At 39.6% G+C, this 22,120-nt stretch overlaps 1 protein-coding gene across 1 annotated transcript in view; it reads right to left on the bottom strand.

The window, feature by feature from the left end:
* Positions 1 to 22,120, bottom strand: part of FHIT (fragile histidine triad diadenosine triphosphatase) — a 784,365-nt gene that overhangs the window by 678,494 nt on the left and 83,751 nt on the right. The gene's annotated exons all lie outside the window — the stretch shown is intronic.

Below are 22,120 nucleotides of genomic sequence, written 5' to 3'. Positions count from 1 at the left end.
AGAAAACCCAGACTGAGCTCCTGGCTCTGCCCTAATGCAACTGGACTATTACAGGCCTTTGGGGAGTGAATCTGAGGATGAAAGATCTCTGCCTATTCGAAGTCTCATTCCCTTTCAAATAAAAAGAAAATGCTTCTAGTGAAGTCCACAAACATGCATTCTGGATAAGCCTTTCTAAAACACTGATCTCTATGTATATTCTGCTCTCAGTCAAGGCAAAGTAGATAAACCAAACTTTACACGTGGTCCACCCAGCTATCTTTCTACAGCAGGCATTTGGCCTAGTGGTTAAGACTCTGACATCAAATGTTGGAGTGCCTGCTGTAGCTCTGGCTCTTGATTCCTGCCTTCTATGAACTCTAGACCTTGGGAAGCTGTGATGCCAGCTCAAGAATTCAGGTTTTTGACACCCCTATGGGAAGCCTAGACTCAGTTCCTGGTTCCCAGGTTTGAGCCAGTCCAACCCTAGGCATTTGTGAAGAGAGGAGATAGCATCTCAGATAAAGACAAGAATAAATAAGGCCAGATAGTCTTTGTTCCTAAACTGCCCTGGCACTTCTGGTTGCCACATTAATGCAAATTTAAATCTGCACATTTTCCAGGTTCTCATTTTACCCATCCTTTTCAATTTGTAAAGCTGAAAATTCTCTTTCTTCAGTTTTTAAAAAAGATTTATGTAGTTTTACTGGAAAGGCATCTCCTTACAAAGAGAAGAAGAGATAGATAAAGATCTTCCATCATCTTGTTCATTCCCCAAAATGGCCTCAATGGCCAGAGCTAAGTCAATTTAAAGCCAGGAGACTTATCTGCGTCTCCCATGTGGGTAAACCATCCCAAGGCTTTGGGCCATTGTCCTGTGCTTTCTTAGGGCACAAGCAGGGACTTATCAGAAGTGGAGTAGCTGGGACACAAATTGGCACCCATTCTTTAGCATTGACTAGAAATCTTTAAATTCTTAAATGCTGGGCCAGGTATGATTACTCAATGGTTAAATCCTAAATGAGTGTCAGGATCCCATATGGGTGCCAGTTCATGTCCCAGCTGCTCCACTTCTCATCCAGCTCTCTGTTCAGGGCCTGAGAAAGCAATATAGGATGGCCCAAAACCTTGTGATAATGCACTCATGTGGGAGACCTGGAAGAAGCTCCTGGTTCCTGCCTTTGGATCGGCTCAGCTGTGGCCATGGCAGCCACCTGGAGAGTAAACCAGTGGATGGAAGATCTTTCTCTTTGGCTCTGTGTAAATCTGTCTTTCTAATTAAAATAAATAAATCGCTAAAAAAGAAAAAGCAATTCCTAGTTGACACAGAGCCAAGAAGGCAGACACAGAACTCTCTGGAAGAGAAGTCATGGGGAGTTTGGAAGTCCCAGGGAAATTTTATGCTTGACAGCTACAGTGAGCTCAGTGTGCCCAGCATCATGGAAAGCTGTCCATCTGATGGACACCTGTAGATGGCAAAGCTATTTTGTGAATGACTGAACACACACACACACACCACTGCAGAGAAATACCTTCCTTTTCCTAACTAGACATCTAATACTCACGTGGCATACATAGACCAACCTTAAAAAGATGAAATCACAAAATGGCTGGCAATCCTATAAGGTACACTCATCTATGTCAATGACAAAGCAAATTGCAAACTGGTACAGAGGAACGCACTGACTTTTGCAGATTGCTCTTCCAGCTGGCAACCGAGCTGAACCCTGGATGGCTAATAGTTTCTGTCGTTCCTTTTTTATGTGTATAGATGAATTCACTTGAAAATCATTACAGTTACATCTCATTTCAACTCTTCTTCTTTTGTTTTGTTGTTTCTCTTCAAGCACTGGCCAGGTGGCTGGCAATGTATTTGAGAAACAGAAGCAACACAAGCATCCGATTCTTGCTTCTAACCTTAATTTTTAAAAATTCCACTTGTTCCATTTATGAGTAATGCCCCCAAACAAGTTTTACCAGAAAGCTTTTATCAAGCTAAAACAAACAAATGTTTTTAGAAATAATCCTTTTTACTCAGAATTGCTAAAGGAGTCCATTTTCTCTCTCTGAGGAAATGTTTAAGCTATTTTTGTTCCTTGGATTCTGTTTCAGTTTTTAAAATTTATGTATTTTAGCTAAAAGAGAACAGAGAACTTCCAACCACTGATTGCTTCACTCCACAAATCCAAAAGCCTTAGCAGAAACCAAGAGCCTGGGATTCCATCTGGATCTAACTCACGAACAGCAGAAACCCAAGCTTTCAGGATGTTGCCATCCAGGTTGCACATGAACATGAAACTGACAAGAAGTAGAGGCAAGACTCTATCCCAAGCACTCAATATGAGATTCAGTCATCCCAAGCCACAGCTACAGTGCCACAATACCTGCCCCTAGATTCTACCTTTAAAACAAATTTAAGTGTATTAAGTGCCTCTTATTTTTTGAAAGATTTATTTTTATGGGAAAGGCAGATTTACAGAGAGAAGGAGACAGAAAGATTTTCCATCCACTGGTTCCCTCCCCCATGTGACTGGAATGGCCAGAGCTGAACTGATCCAAAACCAGGAGCCAAGAGATTCTTCTGGGTCTCCCATGGAAGTGCAGGGTCCCAAGGCTTTGCACCATCCTTGACTTCATTTCCAAGCCACAAGCAGGGAGCTTGATAGAAGTGGAACAGCCAGGACATAACCCAAGGCCCATATGGGATTCAGGTGCTTCCAAGGTGAGGATTTAGCCACTCAGCCATTGTGCCAGTTCTGTATTAAGAGTTTTTTAAAATATGAATGATACAACAGTTTGTTCCTTGTGTTAAATCCTACATTATTAAAAACTGAACAGTTCTCCTACTTTCACAATTAATTCGACTTAGTCATGAAGCATTATTTTTAATATACTTCTAGATTTTGAATTCATACTGTTCAAAGTTATAGATGGAACAGGCTATTTTTACCCAAATTTATTTGAAAGGATGATTCCCTAAGCAAGCATTTTCTGTTCTTTCAGAGCTTTTGATTTTTTCATTTCCATTTTACTTGAAAGCCATGATATAAAGATGTAAAGATTTTCTATCTGCTATTTTACACCTCCAAAAAGCATGGAAGAACAAGAGGTAGGATAGAGTCAGACATACAGAAGCCCAAAATGCAATTTGCTTTGTCCTCCACTTTGTTGGAAGAATACTCAAGCATCTAAGTCATCAAATACTACTATCCATGGGAACTAGCAGCAGGAAGCTGGATGAGAAACAGCTGGCAAGACTAAAACCAGGAATTCTGATGTAGGATACAGGTGCCCCAATTGGCAATACATTGCTGAATTCCATCACATCCCCAACTTCAGAAAACAGAACTAATCCAAACTATGTCTACCTCTTCATTTATTAAGAAAATCAGTTGTGCTAATCATTACAATGCATTTAATGTTTGATTTTTATTCCCTCTCTATATATCTTTTACATATTTCCCTTCACACATTCAATTAACTGGTAAAAATCTAACATGTTATTTCCAGTAGATAATATAAGTAAGACATGATTATTAGGAAATCTATCTGAAATGTACCTATCTGAAATGTGCTTTTCACAATTCACATGGATATGCATTTTTTTCATCATGTGCTATTCATGGTTTTGATTATGTCTATGAAGATTCTCAAATAATCCATTTGGGCTTTTATTAGCAATCTTTACTTCATACTGGTCTCCTATACATGGATTTCCTTGGGTATTTTCTCTTAATTCTCCAGGTTCCTATGCTGCTTTTCCAGTTACATGAATCAAACACTGAGTCATGGGTTTCAGATTTTTTGTGTTTTTCTCTCAAGGAAAAAAGCTACATATTGCCTTTAGAGTATTTCATTAGCTAACTCTCTTACCTACTGTGCTTTTATTATCTCCGCTCCAAAATTTTGCTATTCTTGTTATCATTTCCTATTTAACCTGAGGGTTATTTCATAGTGTGTCTTTTCATTTCCAGAACATATGCTATGTTCTTTTGTTAATCTGCTTCAATTTTAAACCACTAGGAGGTCAAGAAAAGAAATCTCTATGGTGTTGATTTATTACAATTTGAAGACTTTTTCTTACCCATCAAAAGAAAATACGTGTCCAAAGGACATACTTTCCAAAATTTAGTAAATTCTATATAGCTGATACAAATTAATCCTTACCCAAATCTATTGCCATTTTATTTCATCGCTTCATCAGTTTGAGAAGATTGTTAAATTCCTAATGACAATTTGTAAACTAGTATGAAATTTATGACTACTATGTATATACTCATGCTTTAGTCGCTCTTTTTTTTTTCCTTTGAATGTTACAACTCTAACTTTTCTGATAGCCTCTTCTTCAAACTGTATCATTGCTTATTTTCTGTATGACCTTTGAAATGCCTTTGAACTAAGTAATATATTATAGCATTTTGTTTCCAGCCAGTGGGAAATCTACTTCGTAATTTTAACCCTTATATGTCACATTTATGTTAGTTGGTCTTTGAGTTCATTTTGGTCATCTTAGTTCATCTTTATGATTATTAGTTTTAATTTCATTCCTTCCTATTTTCCACAGTTGGGTCAGCCTTTATTTATTTAAGAGTATGAAATTGTGTACCCTGTATTTATTTAGATAGGGCTTTTCTATTTTTTTTTTAATTTTTAATTTTTATTGGAAAGGCAGATATAAAAAGAGGAGGAGTAGACAGAGAGGAAAATCTTTCATTCATTGATTCATTTCCCTAAGCGGCTGCAACGGCTAGAGCTGAATTGAACTGAAGCCAGGAGCCCAGAGTCTCTTCCAAGTCTCCCACGTGGTGCAGGGTCCCAAAGCTTTGGGCCATCCTCAACTGCTTTCCCAGGCCATAAGGAGCTTGATGGGAAGCAGGACCTCTAGGCTATGAACCAGCACCCATATGGGATCCTGGTATTTGCAAGGTGAGGACTTCAGCCGTTAGGCTATTGTGCCAGGCCCAGGGCTTTTCTTATCTTATTCTTACCTATACTAAGGTTCCATATCCCCATATTTTCTAAACATGAATTGTATCTGTATCCTTAGTTCATTTTTACCACTTTTGATCTCTTTCAGATATTGTATAGCATCTTCCTCATGTCCTACCTTCTATGACACTGAAATACTGAGTTAGAATTTCAAATGTATAATTAATTTTTAACCCCACACTACTTCTGTAGGGGATCACATTTTTCTCCCACCCATATCTGTAGACAACTGTCTTATAATAGACAGCCAAACATCACTGCCTCCTTTAAATTTTACCTTTTCTCATTTTCTTTGAAGCTCAACTCAGTATTTCTATGAAGATACTTCAAAAAGTTCATGAAAAATGGAATTCATTATAAGATAAATCTAAGTTCAAAAAAAGTTTAAGGCCATGCACAATCTCCCCATAACATGCATTTCTCTAAATTGTAAAAGATTTTGCACTTTATAAAACACTATCATTTTTAGTGGATAATTTTCTGAATCTGTCCTATAATGCAGCTAGAAACGAACGTTGTTATCACTCATTGTACCAAAAATTTTTCTCTGCTTGCTTTCAGTTCTTATATTTCTTCCTGAATTCTTTCAGTTAGAATAAATCCTTTGAAATGATCACAAGAGGATCTCTACATAGCAAGCTTAGGTTTTTGTGCAGGATATCTGTATTTTACCCTCCCATTTCAACATGTGTAGAGAAATCATACTTGAGGCTCTAAGTTCACCTGTTTCAATACTCATCAACTCTTGTGCCCTTCACTGACTTGTACTGATGTGATTGTGATTCAACATGCAGTGCCAATTAGATTCCTGTTCACTATAAAATATTCTATTTTTTTATTTCAAAATTCTTAGTTTTCTTAGGGGATAGAAGTGTAGCACTATAATCTAGTTTCCTAGGGCTTTTCTAACAGGTAACAACCAAGTGGGTGTCATATTCCCTGTGAAGGCTCTAACCAAGATATGTTCTTTACTTTTTACAGCTTCCAATAGTTTCCCAAAACCACTGACAATGCCTGGCTGGTAAAGGCCTCTGTATTAACTCCACTCACATCTTTCCATGGACCTCCCACTGCGTTCATTCTTAGAAGCATACAAATCCATGGATATAGGAATCAACCAAAAAAGTATAGCCTCATGTTAATTATATCTACAAAGAACCTACCCCCAGTTAAAAGCACTTTCCGGAGTTCATGTTGGAGCTATTCCTCTACCCTTCACTACTGACTACTTTTTCCATTCTACCTATTTGTTATTAGTCTCTAAACCTAGTCCATGTGAGGTCTTTACATTCTTAATATTTTTTTGTTAATTTACTCTTTTGTCATTCACTGATACTGATATTGCTATTTACACTTCTTAAAGCTTTCCTCAGTCTTCTCCTTTGTTTATTTATGTTCAATGGCCTGTGGGAAACAGCCTCAAACCAAAATTCTTCTGTTCACTACAGTATTTCCTACCGTTATAGTCTGGGCTTACTTACTTCCATTTTTATCTCCCCTTCAGGCTACCCTGCTTTTCATTTCCCTCCCTTCCACATGCTCTTCCTACCAGTTACACAATAAGCTCAGTTATTTCCACAATATTTCTTATCAATAATGTAGTCTGCCAACAATTTACAACACTGGTTGCTTTTTCATCTCCTCACTGTATCTTCTGCATTTTTTGTCCTGACAATGAAAACTACACTTGGTTGGGAGCAAGCAAGAAAAGGTAGAAATAGGAGATCAAAGCACCACCATTATTCTCAATTCTGCCACTCCTTGCTGGTTTGTCACAATTCATTGATCCTTCCACCCTCAAATATCACATCTGAATATAGTAAATTATACAGTGCCAGTTGATTTGACTGATCCAGGTTGTAAGATACTCCCAAACACTACTTTTTTTTCTCTTTCCACCCAAATCCAAGATCACCTCTTTTTTTCTTATGCTACAACCCTGCCCGTTTGTGCTCCTAATAGATGTATTTCCTCAACTTTTAATTTTAATGGAGAAAAAAGCATACTCCATGAACTATAAAAAGGACAAAAATATGAGAAACTGTGAATCAATATGCTCTGATGGGAGTGTCAGGCTTCTCCAGGATCTGAAGCTGTCTGTAACACTAAGATAAATACTAAATACTTTTTCTCACGTGAAAATGGCAGAAAGCAATTTTACTTTAGCTTAAATAACTTGAAGCTAAAATAAAATTTCTGAATCTTTTCCACCTAACAATAAGGCTGGATTTATCAACATTCTGCTCAATTTTCAAGGGAAACACATTCCCAGGGAACTATGTTTCTGGGAAAATATGGAGATGATGACTTCTGGACTACACAGAACTATATACTGGATTAGGATCCTCAGTTTAACAGCTAGGACCAGAGACTTAAGTTAGCAGGTGTAAAACAGAAAAACACAGAAAAACACAAAGTTCATGCCGTACTCCACCAATAGCAACTTGTCCCATCTCTCTTCATAACCAGAAGCACATATACAAATTCACACTAAGGTCTTACATTTCTAGTTAACTGCTAATAATTGTTTTACAAGGTACGAGAAATATATGACTTCTCAGCATTTAGTTATTCTCCATTTCCTGCATTTTTATGACAGGTTGTGGGAGGAGGCATGGAGGCTACCTATCTGTACGACATCTCTACCTCCTATATATAACCTATCTCGACCTCTCTCTATCTCTTATAATCTTCACCAGCTAGCAGCATTACATTATATTTAGAATATTGCCTTTAGTATTTAATAAATGGAAAGGAGGTGATGGAAAGGTCTCTACTATTCACATTTAATTTTGTGACTCAGTGGATTTGATCAGTCATTTTCTGACAGGATTGGATAGCTACCTAACTGGTAGTACAACATGGTTCAATGGTCACAGAAGCAAATGCAGGTCCACAAATGTAGTTTCCAAATCATTAACAACAGGAGTTGACAACCACTCACATCAGGGTAGATCAGGTGATTTTTTTTCTGGTTTCCTTGCAAATGCTATGTTAATGCTGAACTAAAGTAAGTGCCAAATGTTTCTAACCTTGGTCTTAGGAAAGAACAAAAAACTGGAAGTTTTGAGCAAAATAGAACTTAACAAATCACTTAGATTCAGCCTTTTCATTTCAGAGATGTCAAGCCAGCCCCAGCAAGTCAACAGGCCAATTCAAATCTACTGAGTCCTACGGAGTCCCATGACCCTTTATAGAAGATATTTGTTGAAGGAGTTTTAGGAATTTATGATATCAATGACTCCACAATTTGAGAAATGCTGAAAAAGAGATGAATCTGTCACTATAAAAGATTTCTGGGTGCCAAAGCCTCATGGTAGCCCCTCTTCACCAATCTACAGCTGAGCAAGATACACAGTCAAGGTGCACATATACCAACTTGTCAGAAGCTCATCCCTATAGCACAAGCCCCAGCTCTAGGTTTATTAAAATCATCTTGGGATTTTTCTACAACCAAGAGTTTTATACTTCATTACATCCTAACTCTGGATGTCTCTAGATGTCTCTCCATCAATGAGATTAACAGTTTTGCAGCCAGACAAACCTGAGTCCAAATTCTCCCTTCTTTTCCAATAATTCCACCAACTTGAGCTAGTTCCTTAGCATCTTTGAGTCTATGAAATTGGTACAACAGTAAGTTATCTGTCTAGAATACATTCAAAGCACATAAGTGTTACATGAGTTCTGGTTGTCATAATGGTTAAGACTTTCATAGCTCTATCAAGAGCCATGATTCAATTTAGTTGATCAACAAACCCATAAGCTAATATTGGTATGTTCTTGGTATAGTGTTCATCACAAAGTATCTAGTATTTACTTGAAATAAAAATAAAGAAAAATATCACATATAATCATTTGCCAAGGAGCAACATTCATGTCAAAGGACTACACTACAACAGCAATCATACAAGAACATATTCAAGTTCAGGAATTCCTACTTCCTAGTCACATTGTGGCATCATAAAAGTACAATGCATAATTAATATGCTTACAGAATGTAAATAAACCTGCTAAACTTCCGTTACATCTAGGTTTCAGTATGTACATTCTATGATGCTTGCACGATGACCAAATCATCTAATCACATTTCTTGGATCCCATCTTTATCTTTAGCACTGCATGAGTATATTTGACACTCAACTGTTTTTACAGGGATTATCATCAACTTATTGGAGGTAGAGCATTTTTAGTTAAAAGGTAGCATCAGATAGTTAAATAATAGAGATGAAAGCTAATACTTACTCAGTGCTTCCATTATTCAAAGCAATTTATGATACCTTACTTATCCTCCTGAGAACAGCATGAAGAAGGCACTTGGTACATCAACATGTATGCATCTATTTGATCACATCAATTTCTATATTGGAAAACTACTCCGTATCAAAGGATATTAAACCTTCAAAACTGCTGAAATGACCTGTTAAAGCTCTCTCAGGCAATGTGTCTCATAATTTATAATCAAGTAGCATATAGTGAAAGGGCAATTCCCCATAACCTAGTCAGCACTAGGCATTCATAATTCTTCTAGTCTCTAATAAAAAAATATTATTAGGAATACAATATGGGGGAAATGACTTCTTCAAAATGCTCAGCAAAAATAATATTCCATAAGAGCTAACATCTCCTAGGCAACAAGGAAACATAAAAAATACTAGTCTTTGGACTAAAAATGAAAAATTTGTATTTCCTCTTAACCACAAAAACACTAAGGTTATTCGTTCATATCTGAGGGAGTTTAAATTTACTGTAAAAATTAATCATTTTCTATAACCTGACGTACTCAGCCAATCAGCAGAAACATAGCACACCTCTGAAATGCATGAAGGGTATCAGTGGAAGCATTCACTTCCTACATGACTACAGAATGGCAAGGCTGTTTTCTCAATTCATTTTTAAACTGAGGCCTTGATTGTTAGCCAGGAATACAAATGAGCTTGAAAAGCTGCAGGCTAATGGTTCCCACGGGATAAGTGACCTGTCACGTGACTGAAAAACAAAGCACACTGAGCTAGCTACTTTGTGGAACATTTTATTGATGACTTGGAAAACAAGTCACATAAATGAACACTAGGATAGATATATTTAAGTTTCTGTGATTTATAAGACATTCTAAACCTACAGGCATATGTCAAAATCCCACAGGAGCCAGTGTACAAAAAACTCAGAAGACAATGACAAGACCAACAAAGAGAAAATGAACAGAAACTCCAGTTCTTTAGATTTAAGCAAAGTTGCACCTGTAGGACTTTTATGTAAAGAAACAAAGTGGTTTCTAACATGTATTGAGTCATCAATTCTATGGTGTCAGCAGGAAATTGTTCCATTGCTAAGAGATAACCCTGTATGTATCCCAGCCATTTAAAAAGGGGAACCACAAAGGTATTTCAAAACGAGAATAGCTTTTTCAAGATCACTTCAGTTACCTCTCCTCCCCTCTTCCTTGTCACAGTTAATTGTTTACTTGTTATGGAATTTTGCAGATTTTTGCAGATATGATTTTATTCTCACTGGCTCCTTTGTCTTGAAAGGTGTTGAGGGCTCACCTACATTTAAAAGTTTTGCTGAATGACTGCTCATTAAGCTAATCTCCTATTTATTCACTCAACAAAAATTTATTACGTAATTGCCCTATTCTAAGCACTACACTACAATACATTCTAGGTGAGGAGAACGACAAAGCAGTCAACTTTAAGAAAATAAAGAGTAAGAGTGGGTTGTGGTTTACAAGTCAAAACACTGGCTAATTCAGTGCACATGCACAGGAAATCTGTCATCCGAATAGACAATCAGATGATGAGCAACCCACTACACAGGATGATTCAGGGACAAAAAGTTCCCAGTGGGCTGGCAGGGCTGGCATGTGTGGCAACACCCAACTTCATGAGCTGTAACTGGGGGCAGACCAGGCTAGGCCAGGCTTTAGCACCCACTGGCAAATGCAGAGGTAAGGCAGGCCATACCAGACTTGACCTCAACAATCACCAGCACACACAAGATCTGGGAGGATGGGAAGGAGGGGTTACAAGCCAGGTAGATGAGCTGTGAAGATTCCCCTGCTGGGCCACTGTTCCTGTTGATGCGTGTGAGAGATGAGACTGGGGGGTAGACCTGGCTCCAAGTGAACTGGGTTAGGGAGAGAACCAGGCTGTACTAACCAACTGTATCCACTGATGCAGGCATGAGCCTGGGTAAAGGCAGGTTGGTTGGGCCTTGCCACAGCATCAGCTGGCAAGTGCTGGGACTGGGGGCAGGTCCTGTGGAGCTAGACCAGAGAACCACTTGGAAAGTGCAAGATCCGGGACCAGGAGTGGGACCAGTAGGGACACTGTGGGCACTTCTCTGATGAGCTGCAGCTTACACTGGCAAGCATGAGAACCAGGGCTGGGGGCAGGCCTGCCTAGTTAGGCAGTGGCACCTGTAGGCATGAGTGTGAACTTGACAATGAAGTCAGTTGGATTGAGTTATGCTTCAATGCCCAGTGATGTATATGAGAGCTGACTGGGATGTGCGACAGATTGGACCAATTTGCTGCACATGCTGGCAGGCAAAGGAACCAGGGCTGGATGAAGTAGGCCCAGTGAGAGTTATTGGGGATCATTCTGATTGGGCTGCAGCTCCTGTTGGTGTACGTGAATGCTGAGTGTGTGGTGGACAGGGTTGGGCTGAGCCATAGCACCTATTGGTTTGGGTGGGAGATAGATTTGGCCTGGCAATTGCCAACACCCAGCCTGTGTAGGCTGACGTGGGTGAAAGAATGAGCTGGACCCTGTACAGGCAGGCACACAGAAGAGTCAGGTCCATGGGATTTTCTCAGACAAGATTTCTTTGAGGATTTCCGAAACTGAACTGCTGGACTTAGAACTTCAGCCATGGGCAAAGTAGCAGGACCCATGGTCTGAACGTTGAGCGCATGTGTCAAAAGTGGGCCTTCTCAGCGGCTAAGAGGGAGCAGTGCACAGCATACTCAGATGCAAATGGAGGGAAATGGGAGCACATTTGTGTCTGCAGAGCACATCTAGTATCATAATGGAGGAAGGAAAGCAAAACAAATTGGTCAATTACCCCAGTCAAGCATTGAAAGCAAATATTTTGGTGAGTGTAAACTCTGGGAGTGGACTGCATGCACAAAATGAATCTTGGAAAGATTTACTCATCCTCAGATCAATAAGATCAACAGCATTTTCAAACTATCAAAACCACTTAAGTGGAAAACTTGGAACATGCTCCACATTGGGGAGCCCGGGATGACACTGGGTGGCCAATGCCCCTCTCTGGGTACTGAGGTGGTTGAGGCTGTGCACAACTTCTCCGTTAATCTCTCTCCCTCTCCTGAATGAAAATGGAAGAAAAAGTTGGAAACTATGGTCTAACCCACTTTCCACTATTCCTTGACCGTTCTCACACTAGGCAACTATGTAAACATCAGAAACACACACACACACACACACACACACACACACACACACACACAGCAAGAACAAGGGCAAGCATGGGGAACAGAATGGTGTGGTCAGGCAGAAATGAAAGAAGATGAGTTTAAAAAGTGTCTGGGACAAGACATGCAAAGCCTTATTCAATGTTCATGTAATGGATGATGAGAAACTCATGATGACAGCAACTAACAGATTTAAATCTGAATTACAATGAGAGACTTTACTATGACCCAATGAAACTTGTCAGGACCATAAACATTGAACCTAGCATTTCCAGATATTTCTGGTAAGATTAACTGAAATACAATGCACATACCATAAAACTCACTCTGTTGTATAACTCTGTGATAGTTAATACATGCACAAACCGTGCAGTCATCACGTCTAACATTTTTGTCATCCTCAAGAAGATGCCGACATTCCACACTGCTACATCCTCCACAAACTTTAGCAAATATTTCTCCTATGCTCTGTATGGCTTTGGCTATTCTGGATGCTTTTTAAAAATGCAATTACATGTACTCTTTTTGTAAAAGATTTATTTATTTTTATTGCAAAGTCAGATATACATAGAGGAGAAGAGAATGAAAGATCTTCTATCTGCTGGTTCTCTCCCCAGTGGCCACAACAGCAAGAATTGAGCCAATCTGAAGCCAGGACCTTTTTTCAACTCTCCCACATGGATGCAGGGTTCCAAGGCTTTGGATTGTCCTTTGCTATTTCCCAGGTCACAAACAGGGAGCTAGACGAGTAGTAGAGTTGCCAGGATATGAATGGTCACCCATTTGGGAATTCGGTGGATGCAAAACAAGGATTTAACCACTAGGTTTTCGTGCAGGGCCCACATGTAGCCTTTTGTGTCTGATTTCTTTCTCTCAACATAATGTGTTTAAGGTTCATCCACACTGTAGTATGTATCCACACTTTATTCCTTTTCAGGGCTGAATAATATCCATCTATCTATTTTTCTATACACACACACAAACACACGCACACGTCTTTTTAAAATCCCTTTACTCACACATACATTAATTTCTAGTCCTTTTGGTATTATGACTAGTGTAATGTTTGGTCAGGAACAAGTTTTTATGCAGACTTTTTTTTGTTATTTTAAGTAAATACCTATGAGAACTGCTGCATCATATGGAAACACTATGTTTAACAATCTGAGACAATGCCTAACTGCTTTTCTTACCAGCCGTATCATTTTACATGACCAATTCCAGGAGTCCAAGTTTCTATTTTTCCAGATTCTTGTCCATGAGCTGTTATAAGATTTTTTAAAAATTTTCAGACATTTTTGTTTATTTTAGATCCGTAGAAATAAAGAGCTCCCACTGCTTTACTCCTCAAATGCCCACAGTAGCCAGTACTGAATCAGAACTAGCCATCAATGTTACCTCTATGATCGTTACAGGCAGGAACTTGGAGCCAAGAATCAAACCCAGAAACTTCCATGCCAGCATCCCAAGCACTAAACCTAACAATCCATTCCTATTCCTGGGACTTGGAATTATCTGGATAAGTCCTGGGAATCAGGACCACTTTTGGTCTTAGAAATTTCCACAGTAACTGTCAAGTGCAGTTAAGGTCCAGAACCCCTTACTCCACCTCCCAATGCTTCATAAATACCCTTTCCTCCTCAAAGTTCCTTAACCCTGTTCTTTCCATGCCATTCCGCTCTTCTCCAGCAATGCCTACTTTTTTCCAGGGGAACAAGACAAACAAAGCATGACCTTGGATTCAGAAGAGTTTCATTTACCTTCCAAGTATAGGTAATAAAGTTATGTTTAAATTAGTTATATGTGGTATATATATATATATATACACACACACACACACACGAGGAAATGAGGAAATTCACAATTAGTTCTCAAAATAGACGGAGTTCAGTCTACTGCTTTGTATGCATACTTTCTTCTACCATCGCCATGCACTGGATAAACTACTAGGGGTGTTGAGAAAGTTCTTGGAATCTGTGTGTCATTTTTTAATTGCATATTCTACAAAGTTTCTGAAGCTTCTTCATATTTGAAGGGACTGCTTTCAACTACCCTTGTATAAAGTGAATCACCAACCCACTCCTCTTATTAGGGATCACTGTAATTATAAAGACAAGCTCCCAAAGTCCATCTAGTATAAAAAGGTTGCAGGGTGTTAAACAGACAATCTTTGAGTTTTATACATTATCTTGACTTCGCATCTTCAACTTACATGAGAAAGAATGCATAAAACTTCCTATCACATTTGTTTCTGAAAAAGAAGTTTCCTGATAACCCAAATAAAATACCAGCCTGGAGACCTAGAATCCTTAAAGATAAAACAAAAGGTCGACATTTTGTCTTTGCAGATCTCTATCACAGAGAAATAGGCTTGTATAAGAAAGAAACAGATGCCTAGAACACCATCATAGCTTACTTTACAATACAATGGTGGTTGAGATTGATCTTCAGAGTGAGAATACCCCACAACATGTCTTCACACCAACTCAAAGCAGAGGAGAGGCTGGCACTGTGGTTCACTAGTAAAGCCATTGCCAATCACCCTGGTATTTCAAATGGATAGTAGTTCATGCCCCAACTGGTTCTCTCTGGATCCAGATTCCTGCTAATACCCTAATAGAAGCACTGGAAGAGGGCCCATGTATTTGAGCTCCTGCCATCCACATGGGAGATCTCGTAGAAGCTTCTGGCTTTGGGCTTGCTCAGCTCTGGCCAGCGTGGTCCACTAATAAGTGAATTAGAGGAGGAATGCTCTACTTCTCTTCCACTCTTTCAAATAAACACATTTCAAAATAAAAACAAGTTATTCCATAAAAACAGTACAGAAAAACAATAAAGAAAACCACTTTACTGTTGTGTATAATTCCAAAGCAACCAAGTTTACTGCTGCATCCCACTCGTGACTGGATCCTAAGAGCTTCACAGATATTCACTTCAAGAACTAGATGGTAAGTAACACTGCAGACATGTTGGGACACCAGCCCGCAGGCATTTCCAAAAGCTTCTGTACTCAACCCAACCAAGTCAATGCATCTTCCAGAAGCAGGAAGTGCATGCTGGCACCGCTTTATCAGCACACAGACCTCTCAGAAGTGAGACACAGTCTTATTTTCAAGCTTTCTGACATGTCTTTTAAAATTAAGAAAACTACATAAACTACCTTTTAAACAGTAATAGTGAACAAATTAAAGTTCCCAAAATAAATGGATGTGGGATAAGCAATGCTGTATCATAACAAAGAAAATAATTCCATCATTTTTTACTTGAGACATACCATTTTTGTGTGATGAAGCAATGCCTTTTTGGTTTGGCTGAAACAGGAGAAAAACTAAATATGGTATCAGTTATTTGTTACTTGCAACATACAGACTTCCTTCTATTTTAAATGTGCTACTATATTGAGTAATTTCTAATTGCACCATGTGACTATATGACTGATGCATTTATTCCTTAATAGTGTTTAAGAAGTATCTGTTCATAAGTCAACATGTTTACAATTTAAGCAGAAAACCTTTCTTCAATCATAATTAATAGCATATAGAAAACCTACTTGAAGATCTGATTTCAAGGCATTTTATCTAAGACTTGCCCACCCCTTAGGTTTTCATACACTCTCATAACATGATGGCTGCATTAAATCATTTGATAAAGCCCAATGATGTCCTCTAAACCAATATGGAGAAACCTCATTTCCATAGTGATAACCACAGTGTCTCACTCATGAAGTCTTCAAACTTAGATGCTAATTTCGCCACATTTAATATCACCAAAAATACTAATGCAACATGAATTTGAAGGCAGGCCAGTGTTGACCCTTCTACCACTATGGGTGGTAGGAACATCATCCAAGGTTCCATTCAGAGTCATTTTGCTTTATCATTGCCCTACAAATGCCTTTCCATCGCCCTGCACATAAACAACAGATACTCCCCAGAAGCTCTTGGAATGAGTTTTTTTTTTTTTTTCAGTTTTCCTCCTCTCAACATGACAGCACACATCAGGGGATCTCCACTTCTACCCATCTCATTATCTCTTCATTATAGTTGTCACCATTCAGAATTTCAGAACTCTTTAACTATTGGCTGCCTCTTCCCAACAGTACTGAGACACCGCTGCCTGCGGAGGGGTATCATCAAACACTGATGAGCCTGTAAACTGAAATCTGCACATGACTCCCATCACGTGGTTCAATTGTTCTGGCCAAGCAGGATGTTTCTGTCTTCTGTAGGAGAGCTGCCTTTTGTGGGGAAGCTATTATGCATTCACTTCAGGCTTATGATTCAAACTGACTCAAAACAGCTTTCCTGTGTGGTCAGACTCATTTACATAGAGGCTAGTACCCCCCCTTATATTAATATTCTACAGTTTCTTCCTTCATGACATCCTCTTCGCTTGTTTTATGGCTTACCGGAGCTGAATGTACTCAAAGGAGCACTAATTGGTCATTTTCTTATTGCTACTTTTGATGTCCCAACCTTGCAAGAGCAGAGCTCTCTGTATGTGTGATCTGTGGGTATACAAAGCTTCCAGAACATACCCATAGTGGTCACCACTCACTGCAAAAAGAACTCAACAAGTATGAGTTGACATTTGTCACATGTTCTAAGAACCTGGGAAATACCCACGGGAAGCAGATAAAGCAAGAACAGTGAGCTCCACCACCCTGAAACTGACTAATGTGTCTTTCCCATTAATGAGGAAAGATGAAACTAATGTGAAATCTGCCTCTTCTTGGGCTTCACATTATTTTGAGCAGCAAAAGCATTGTAACATCACCCACAAGTCAACAGTGATTAAACACTCTCTGGTGCTGGGGTCTATGTTGGGCACTTGGCCTACATTAGCTCACTGAAACCCCAACAGCCTGGATAGCAGATGTGGAAGGAAAAAAATATTAAACATACACGTCAGACTACTTGATCAAGCTCTTATCACTAAGTCAAAGTGGCCAGCAAACATTGCTCCGAGAAGAGCAGGTTTTAGTGAGTTACCAACATGTGGACACTGATCAAACCCAATTCTTGCTGCCATGTGAAGAATGAACCAATGTATGCATTTCTCTTCCTCTCAAATAAATATACGTTAACAGTTTAAAAAAAGATAAGCGAATTCTGAAAATAGCCCTTAGGGGACAGCATTTCCACACACAAACAAGAGCCCCTTCCATTGATATTCATGATATAGAGGCAGAGAATAAAAACAGGTGTGGTAATTTAAGTTTGCATTTTTATTCATACTACTACTAAGAACTAATATTCTCACAGACCTAAACATAGACTAATCATTACAGCAAACACTTTATGTAAGTATCTTACTTAGTCTTCTCAGTAGCTTTGGGAGGTATTTTTGTCAGTGTGGTTTTACAAAACAAGGCATTTGGGCTTACCCAAGTTAGCACAGGAATTAAGTGGCTGAGCTGAGACTTGTATTCTGGTATTTCCCTAAGCCTTCTCTCTACCTCCACAAGTGCTAAAAAAAACCTTGCTGCCCTCAGTTCATCACACAGTATACTTCTGCTGTAAAATGCAATGACCACTGCAAATATCCACAACCAGGGAGGAGGGCAAGCAAAGTGACAACAAAAATCAAGAGAGGAATTTTTATATTTTTTCATTTGAAAGTCAGGAGGACCAAATAAGAAATACAAATCTGTTGATTCCTGTCTCAAAAGCCCCTAGCAGCTGGGACTAAGCAAGGCCTATGAATTCAATCCTTCTCTCTTACATCGGTACGAGGGATCTAAAGACTTGGGCCATTACCTGCTGCCTCCAAAAACACATGCTAGCTTAGAGTTGGAAATGCAGCAGAGACTGGATTCAAACCAAATCACTGAGATGAGATGTGGACATCCCAAATGGCCTTTAGACACTCTGCCAAGCTCCTACCCTGGAATTAATTTTCAGGTACACAGCTACTGCTTCTTACAGGCAATCCACTGGTATTCCTTTGGTCTACAGAATTTAAGAGCCTACCAAATGGCCATGTCAGGTTTATCAGGGTTAAATGATAGCACAAGGATTTTGCCAAACTCTCTTTAGCTCTTCGCGCAGTCTACATCATCTGCTCAGTTGGTTATTCCATGACATTCAAGAAACATTGAAGTTCAGGGCAACTTTCCCATGAGTACGTGCCATTGCTAAAGGTAATTTATGGCAACTCGCATTGTCAAGTGGGTTGGAAAGCACAACATTATTAAAAAACTGACAATTATTCACTAATTAAGCATATACACATTGTTAAAAAAATGGACTTTGAGTCTAAGCAAAGCAATGTTGTGTGTTCCCCTCACATACATGCATACATTCTCCATCTTCAGGTCATAAAGATTCCCACCTTTTTATTTTTCTTAATAGTTTCTGGTTTTTATGGAAAGACAGATTTGCAGAGACCAGGAGAGACACAGAAAGATCTTCTATCTGCTTTTTCACTCACAAATGGCTGCAATGGCCAGAGCTGAGCCAGTTGCCTCTCCCAGGTCTCCCACATGGATGCAGGGTCCTAAGGACTTGGGCCACCCTCCACTGCATGGAGCTGTATCATAAATGGAGCAGCTGGGACTTGAATAGGTACCTAGATGGGATATCAGGCCTGCAGCCGTGGATTAGTAGGCTGAACCACCTCATTAGCTTCTCTAAGGAATAGTACTTTTAAACAATGGGTTATTAGATTTTCCAGAAGAAAGAAGTATGGAAAAAGGATCTTAAGAAATACTTGAAAGGGAGGCTGGTACTGTGGCATAGTGCGTTAAGCTGCTGCCTGCAGTGCTGTTACCTCATGAGTGCCAGGCAGTAGCAGATATTGGCTCAACTGCTTGGGCCCTGTTCCCATGTGGGAGATCTGGAAGAAGGTCCTAGCTCCTCACTTTGTCCTGGCCTAGCCCTAGTCATTATGGTCATTGGGGCAGAGGCTGGTGCTTGCAGGTGGAGGATTTGCCTGTTGAGTCACTGTACCAGCCTCAAAGCCTGTGGGGTTTTTTTTTAGCTTTTTAAATTTCAAGTGAGAGCTATGAGTACCCCATTTTTTGACTTAATGACACAGAACAAAAAGCAAAGCAATGCAAACCAAAATAATCTTGAAAAGCTTTCCCCTTAAAAAGTTTTCTCACATTTGCAATGGATCATATTAGAGGATCTCTACTCCGACTCTTGCCAAGACACAGCTTTGTGTCTTGCAAAAGTTCATGCTATTTTCACACGCTCGCCTTTTTGTGTCAAAAGATGTGGAAAGTCTGGACACCAAAGTGTTACTGACAACCCTGAGGCATGTACTTGAGACCTCCCTGTTTTCACTAAGAGGGACACGGTCTTTCAGGCATGCCTGTGACATTATCCTGACCCGTTGCCCTAGCTGGCACACAACAGGGTCATACAATGGCATCTCAAGGCAAGTTCAACATTTCACTCAGCATGCTCCTTAGAGTTCCAGGATGGCACTGTTTATTTTTCATATTGCATGATCCAGGAAGAATAATTTTCCATGGTAGATTTCTGCATGCTCCTACATCCAGTGAAAACAAAGTTGCTTGATAAGCTCATCTCCCAGTTTGTCTACTGCTGGTTCACTTCCCAGTTCTCCTACACCCTGACAGACAATACCAATCAACTGTGATGTGTACCTGCACAAGACTTTCTTAACAGAGCCTTTCACACATTCATTACCCATTAGACTTGTTGCATAACATGAGAAACCCCTTAAATTTTATGTATACACTTTAGACTGAAGATCCAAAATGTCTCATAGCATTCCTCAGAGGGTTTCATCCATTCCAGCCTAGGGATGTGACAACATGTATATCTTCAGGTATATCAGCTTACAATTAGGAACATGAATGATAAACTTTTGACATTGAAATTTCATGTCCTCTGGTAATCCTGTGATTAATCACCTTGTTAATAAATACCTAAAGACTACATTTTTCTCTGGGCATCCAGCTTCCATGGGAACACTCCGATTGTGGCATAATCCTTAAATTAGTGGGTTTATTCATAGTTTGATATTAGTAAATGTCAAGTTTCTTTCTAATTAGCAAATTCTGTAAATCCACAGTAGTATTAATTTTAACTGTATGAGGAATTAATTTATGAAAAAAAGAAATAAGGCAACAATTAAAATTCCCCCAACGGCCCTTATTTCTAGGAAATTCATTACAAAGCAAGAATGCATTAACCCATTTTGAGGGTGTGTTTAGAAGGGATTACAAAAGATGTGTTACTGTCACAGAGAACAAATGAAGTGTCTATTGAGTGTGGAGCACTGTCAGTCACAACTAAAAACTGTGATGACAATTTCTCAGGGTGCTACTGCTGAGTTACCCCTATATGCACTTTTTCCAGCAGTTTCTCATTTAAAAAGGTTTTAATATCTCTTTATTAATGTTTCCACTCAGCCTGCCAGTACAGTTTCTTTTGCTTTAAAGGACAATGAGTTCATAATGTTTTTTTCCTCTACAGCTGTCCCACAAGAGGTTTCATGCTTATCAAGAGCTTGCTAATAACCATCTCACTTTCCCCACTGACAGGATGGAAAACGACCATGTGCAAGTGGCTGTTTAACCTCCCAAGTTGAAAACACAAAGCAAAGCAGGATCCTCTTACGGGCACTTGAGCTATTTCTTTTTGAAACCATTCCACAACATCCACTGTCCAACACATCTGATTCTCAAATTCTCAAACTCTCCTTCAGCTGCTTAAGCTTACTGCTAAGATGCTGGCATCTCCTTGCATTGGTGGCCATGGAAACCACGTGTCTAGAGCCTGGTGTGAAATCTTTCTCTTCACTTTTCCTGGCATGCCAGGCTGCTAGGGACAGGTCAGAGTCCCACATCTGGAGAAGCCAAGTGCAGTGGTTTGAGGCTGTCAGCTCTCAGAGGTTTCAGATCACAGTTAATAACAGCAGTCTGAGACTGACACTTGCTCTGCCCTCATGAGAAAACTGTGTATAGTTTTTAAGTACACCAACAGCAGTGCATAGACATTTGTAGCTTATATGTGGGACAACTTCTTCCCTTATAGCTGTCAGTGAGGTAATCTGTTGCAGAAGAATGAGGTGTCAACCAATTAGCCTAACATGTTGAGCCATTCTATCTTATTGACAGCACCCGGGACACACTCCTCATGGTGTCACACCCACAGTCCTCACACATTTGCTTCTCCATCTCACACACTAGATCATCACCTCCTTGAGGAGAGCAGACTGTCTGAGGTCAAAGTTGCCAGACAGTTCCCCCTCCCCAAGAAGGATACAGGCAATTTTCTCCAGGAATTTTCTAAGCTAAAAAAATAAAAATGTTCACCTCAGGAACTAAAAAGGGCCTTCCTGCTCTCACATTCCAGGTGTAGACTCAGGTTCACAGCCAGTACTGGTCTTTTCTGACCTCCTTCAGCCAAAGGATGAAAATGATAACGGGCAAGAGCAAAGCTGACTCTGACTAACTGATCTTTCTCCTGGAGGTAGGGGATACCAAATCACAGAAACAGCCAAGTTCAAGATAAAGAGAGAAAGGAAGAGTCTCTTTGTTTCATTCAGATGATGGTTTCGCTACCACTAGTATACGGCTCATGGCTTAGCATATACCAGGTTGTCACCAGGCAGGGTAGTTGCTACTTCTGCTGGTAGGACAAAGAGGAGAAGGGTAAGAGGATGTGTGTGTGTGTGTGTGTGTGTGTGTGTACGCACACATGTGTGTGTAAGACGTGGATGAAGGGTAGGAGTGACAGG

This window comes from Ochotona princeps, chromosome 21 (assembly GCF_030435755.1).
Source record: "Ochotona princeps isolate mOchPri1 chromosome 21, mOchPri1.hap1, whole genome shotgun sequence".
In the NCBI taxonomy this organism is placed as follows: domain Eukaryota; kingdom Metazoa; phylum Chordata; class Mammalia; order Lagomorpha; family Ochotonidae; genus Ochotona; species Ochotona princeps.
This window is presented reverse-complemented; position numbering and strand designations above follow the sequence as displayed.